Source organism: Hemibagrus wyckioides, linkage group LG12 (genome assembly GCF_019097595.1).
Source record: "Hemibagrus wyckioides isolate EC202008001 linkage group LG12, SWU_Hwy_1.0, whole genome shotgun sequence".
Classification (NCBI taxonomy): Eukaryota; Metazoa; Chordata; class Actinopteri; order Siluriformes; family Bagridae; genus Hemibagrus; species Hemibagrus wyckioides.
In genome coordinates, this window is record NC_080721.1 from 612127 (window position 1) to 618548 (window position 6422).

Below are 6422 nucleotides of genomic sequence, written 5' to 3' on the forward strand. Positions count from 1 at the left end.
TTAAGTTGCTCTTGATAAGAGTGTTTACCAAATGACAGAAATGTAAGTTCAGATGAATTCTTCCTTTGCTGCTACAGCAAGCACCACTCTTATGGAAAGGTTAGATCTACAAGATTTTGCAGCATGACCTTGTGGATTTGTCCATTCAGACAGCAAAGCATTAGTGAGGTCAGGCACTTATCTTGGGTGAGGAGGCCTGGGGTGACATCATTTTGAGTCTCTACAGATTTTCTGTCTAATCAAATGCTCCACCCCCAGCTAAATGTCAGCTACAGCTTAGCTCAGTGGGCTGGGGGGTTCACACAATATGTCTTGTTTTACCATAATAAACCTGAATGAGGTCATGTAATCAAGGATTGGTTAAACAGTACACAGTGTGGGATGATTTGTACAGAGATGTGCCCCTGCAGACAACAAAGTTCACGTGGTTTTGTCAAGCCTTACTATAAACCGTTCCTGTTAAACAGTGTTAAACATACTGTGTAATTGACACATTTGCTGATACTAGCAGTGTCAAATTGAGTGCATTAGACAGCTTTTTTCCAAATTGTGTTCACATTTATTTGTTAAAGCTGAAGTGATGCAAGATGGTGGCAGAGAACAGTTCCCATGTCTTGGACATTTATGGCCAATGGTTTTCGGGTAGTCAGATTATTTAAAATGCTGCTCATCATCACAGACCCAGAAGTCTCATAAAATGCTTGTCTTCATCCTGCTAAAAGCCTTCTTTCTCACAAGCACACTCGGTGGGAAATAAATAAAAGCTCAACTTTTGCATTTAAGGATGATGCACTGATTGCGAGCTTTATTTGCTGCCAGGATTTTGAATGCTACTACTTACACTTCTGTGTTCATAAGAGTGAAAAATGTCAGTTGATATCATTTTGCGGCTAAATTATGTGATATTTCACAGGGGCTAGATCAACCAGATGAAAGAAATTCCTGTTTCAGAGGAGAAAAACTCCTGAGGAAAGCAATTTTTTACTGACAGTGTGGATCGATATGAAATCCCAAACAATGACGTTATATTTTTAGATTTCTTTTCATATCGGCTGTGTGGTTTAAACTAAATGTATTCATAGCTAGACATCAGCTGTACCAGTTGAGCAAAAAATGTCTGTGTGAACTTTATAAAATGTAAAAACAAATGTCAATATAGTTTAAAAGTTGTTAATTTACTTTACATATGCCTTTATTTTTACAGTACAGTGTAATTACTAACATAGTTAACAGAATAGTTTCTCAGCCACTTCCTGCTGTGTATATAACCTATACCTCAAGCATGCAAATATAATTTAACCACAAAATCTAATAAATGAAACAAATAAATGTTCTTGTAAGAGGCATTCCGGGTGGTTGTGGGTGTCTCTGTGTTGCATTTATTTAAAATTTTAATAACCGAGTGACTGTTTTGTGGGCTCTAGCTGAATATTTGATTCGTCATCCAGGTATATTGGGGTTTTTTCTTGTTTTCCGTAAATCTTTGTGTTTTTTACATACTGCGTATTGCTTTTAGGTGTGATCGCAGTTAGCAGTCACAGTGTTCTATGCAACGTAGCAACGTATAATACAGCATTATATGTAACCTATGGTATGCTGCTATAATAAATGAAATGCCAACATAACCATATTCTTAAACCTTTTCTTTACAGCACATGTATATATAGATATATTCGTATATATCTTATATAGATTGTATATGTGAGGGAAAATATCAGGCAGAACAGGAACAGACTGAAGGAGGTTCAACGGAATTAAAAAAAAAGAATGGGTGGAGGTAGGTGGCTTACTCTGTCTTTCCATTTCCACCATTCTCCTCCTACTTTTTTCCTCCCTCTCTCTCTCTCTCTCTCTCTCTCTCTCTCTCTCTCTCTCTCTCTCACTCTCTCTCATTGAAGTTAGCATGCTCATCATAATGTGAAGTTTTTAGCCATTTGGTCTGATTGTGAGAGGAGTGACTGAGTGAAAAAGACTAGATTTGTTTCATCCTTTTGTTTCTTCTTTGTTGAATAACCTTGCCGTCTCTAATCAGAGTGACACACAGATGGGTAGCAGATGAATGAAGAAGATGAATGAGAACAAGGGGACAAGATATTAAAAAGGAGACACATGGCCTACAATTATAAGATGTGTATCGTCAAATAGAGTATCTACACAGTAATAGCAGAAAGATACTGCTCGATGTAGGCCTTTGCTTTCATGCTGAAACAGGAGTTTTTTTTGGACTGAGAATGAGATCTTCCACTTTATTAACTAAAACCCAGATGGTCTCCCTGAGTAGTCAGCTATTTTCCTCCCCAATTCATATAACCAGCTTAGTTCTGTTTAAGTCTCTTGATTAAAGCTAACCCTAAACAACAGCCATCATTTCCTATTAGACTACACCACATTTTGATAATCTGCTGTACACTAAAGGATAACAGAAAGCTGGGTAACTGTGCTGACATGCACGCATGCTCACAACTAGAAATAATTGGGTTCATTTTGAATTAATATTAAATATTTTGCTAGGCAAATGAAAATACAAGCCAAGGAAACGATTCACCTTTATGCAGAATGCTAACCAGATTGTTCAGTGATCAGAAACAGCAAGCCTAGATAAGCTCTACTTTGAACTGCTTCATGAACTATTCAGAGACCAACTGTAGAAAGGACATTATTTACATTTACATTATGTCCAGTCCAGTGTCACCCAGAAGAAAATGAGGTTCCCTTCTGAGCCTGGTTCCTCTCAAGGTTTCTTCCTCAGAGCATCTCATTAGAGATAAATGTTAGAAATAAATATTAAAACTTTATCTTTTTTCATATGTTTCTAGATGTCTCTAAAGCTGCTATATCTGCTATTTGCAATTCTAGACGTTAAAAGCGCTATACAAATAAATTCAGTTAAAGTGAGAAGGGTTTAATGCTGATTGGACAAGATTAATGTTAATGATCAAGCAGATGAAGTTGATCAAAGTGGTGAGGTTGCTCTCAATCAATTAGACAGCCTTCATAGTGAGCAGCAAGAAAGGATAGAGTTAATAAAAATATTAAGAATCTGGTCAAGAGCCTTAAATATTAAGAAGGTTGGGGAACAGGAACAAGTCTTAAATGGTTCTTATTGACACGGCCACATAATGTGCATGCACTCTCAATCCACACACACACTTGTGCGCACACAAAGGAAGCTTTGTGCCCCAACATGCCAGGATTTCTTTTGTGTGCCTACTGGTAATATGAAGAGTTACAGAGACATTTTAAGGTGTCAAGGTTAGCACTTCTAATATTGCTTTCCAACATTTTTTGTAAAACAAAACTAAAAAAGACGCAGATAAACCGTGGCACTAGAGAGAGAATGGAAAGAGACATGGATGTGGGTTGGGGAATAGAATGGAAGAGGCCTCAAGATAATAAGAGATTAGGAAAGGAATAGAAAGAAAGCAGTGGGGACAAAATGGGGAGGGTGTAAACAGGATAAAGTAGAAAGCCCAACAGAAACAGAGGTGTGATGATGTGATTTGACCCCATTCACACCTGGACTTAGTACTGTCCATCTGTGGTCTGATCATCTCAGATGGTTGTTATATACCAAGTTTGAATGGGGCCAGAGAGAGGAAAAGGGAGCTTCTGTGTAAGAAGGTGGAGGAGAAGGAGAGGCTAGGGTGGGGTCAGGGTGGGGTGGGGTTGTTGGGGTAGATGTGTGAATGCACTCTTTGTGATCAAAAGACTTATTTATTTTCTTAGTGCTTGGGTTTTTCAGGAAACACTTCGGGTTTCTCTCTGGTGTCTGCCATACTCATTTACCTATGCCCCACACACACAAACACACACTTTTTTTATAAACTAAGATGGTGCCCTTTAAACAAGCTGATTAACAAATATTTTAATCTTTATAGATAATGTCCTGAAAACTAACTGAAAACTCTGTATACAGTCCTCTTTTCTCCTCCTTCGTCTTGTCCCTGTCCCAGCTGGTATTCACAGATTTGTAATTGGATTAACACACTCCAGCTGTAAAGGAAGAGAGGAGAAAGTGATGAGAAGGAAGAAAAGAGGAAAAGGTAGAGGAGGACAAAATGGATGCAAACAAAAAATGAAGTCTATAATGTTATCTAGATTAGCTGTATAGTGATAAAGGAACATCTCCATGCATTTGACCTACAAAGTGGACAACAGAGGCACTTCCATGTCCATCTTTTGTTAGAACAGTCAACCGTTGAGTCAGCGTTTTAGATTTAACAAGCAAATGACTGATCTAATGTTAATTCTGTTATATAAAGTCTAACTCAGTGTTTACTGTTGATTCGACGTCACTCCCAGAGAGTTCACCAGGAGTTTATTTTACTTATTTTCCTGGTCAGAGGTCGGGACACACGAGATAACCTGTAGTTAAATGCAATACCAGAGAGAGAGAAAAGATCTCTCAGTTGAAGTCTCTCTGAACTTCTTCTCCATGGAAGACCCCAAAACAGCAAAAGATAAATAAATAAAAACCAACCACAACCAAACAGTGCCCTGCTGTTTAAGTTGGATTGAACGTAGCCATGGTAATGGTTTCATATTAAAGAAAAGTATAGCTTTATTCGTAATGCATAGGACAAAAGGTAAGAATCGTAATAATGGATCAACATGGCCAAACCAGGCTATATGGGTTAAAGTAAATGAGCAGCACAGTGCATTAGGAAAGAATGAGCTTCAGTCTGGGTCCACAGACCACATGGCAGCAGTCTCCTGCCCTCTTCATATATACAGTTAGTGGAAAATGTGTGTTTTTGTATCAGCATGTGGATTAAATATGATTTCATGAGAATGTCTTTAAGCACGGAGAGTATACCCTGTGTGTGTGTTTGTGAATTAATGTTTAAAAGATTCTATTAAAGTGTGAGATGATGATTCAGCTTGCCGTTCGTGTGTGTGTGTGTGCCAGGATGGCTGTGGCAAGCAGCCGGCCTGCCAACGCTTCAACCTCAGCCATGTGTGACATCTGTTGCCACGGTCACCACTTGCAGTCTATACAAAGCCTGAACAGTTAATAATAGCAACATTAACAGTAATAATAATCACAGCACAGATCTGTGCCATACTTTGGCCTGCACCTTCCAAAAAAACCAACAAAAAGCTGGAAAGTTTGTGGAACATCGAGTGAATTTTGTCTGCCACTAATAACTGATGGTTTTGAGAGTTTAATAATCATCATATAAGCTGCAAAGATTTTTACTCCACACCTTCAATAAGCTTTGACAATCCTCCCATATGATTGTATATTTTTATTATGTACAGTCTATTGTCTATTAAGCTATATGGTTTTTTAGTAAAATGGGATACACATGTAACCAAGAATATATCCATATATATATATATATACAGTATCTCACAAAAGTGAGTACACCCCTAACATTGAAATGCCCCTCTGCTACAATGAAAAGTAGTGAGTGTCCAGCCTGTATAACAGTGTAAATTTACTGTCCCCTCAAAATAACTCAACACACATTAAAATCTAAACCGTTGGCAACAAAAGTGAATACACTCCTAAGTAGAAATGTCCAAATTGGGCCCAATTAGCCATTTACCCTCCCTGGTGTCATGTGACTCGTTAGTGTTACAAGGTCTCAGGTGTGAATGGGGAGCAGGTGTGTTAAATTTGGTGTTATCGCTCTCACACTCTCTCATACTGGTCACTGGAAGTTCAACATGGCACCTCATGGCAAAGAACTCTCTGAGGATATGAAAAAAATAATTGTTGCTCTACATAAAGATGGCCTAGGCTATAAGAAGATTGCCGAGACCCTGAAACTGAGCTGCAGCACGGTGGGAAAGACCATACAGCGGTTTTACACGACAGGTTCTACTCAGAACAGGCCTCGCCATGGTCCACCAAAGAAGTTGAGTGCATGTGCTCAGTGTCGTATCCGGAGGTCGTCTTTGGGAAATAGACGTATGAGTGCTGCCAGCATTGCTGCAGAGGTTGAAGGGGTGGGGGGTCAGCCGGTCAGTGCTCAGACAGTACGCCACACGCTGCATCAAATTGGTCTGCATGGCTGTCGTCCCAGAAGGAAGCCTCTACTAAAGATGATGCACAAGAATGCCTGCATACAGTTTGCTGAAAACAAGCAGACTAAATACATGGAATACTGGAACCATGTCCTGTGGTCTTATGAGACCAAGATAAACTTATTTGGTTCAGATGGTGTCAAGTGTGTGTGGTGGCAACCAGGTGAGGAGTACAAAGACAAGTGTGTCTTTCCTACAGTCAAGCATGGTGGTGGGAGTGTCATGGTCTGGGCCTGCATGAGTGCTGCCGGCACTGGGGAGCTACAGTTCATTGAGGGAACCATGAATGCCAACATGTACTGTGACATACTGAAGCAGAGCACGATCCCCTCCCTTCGGAGACTGGGCCGCAGGGCAGTATTCCAACATGATAACAACCCCAAACACAC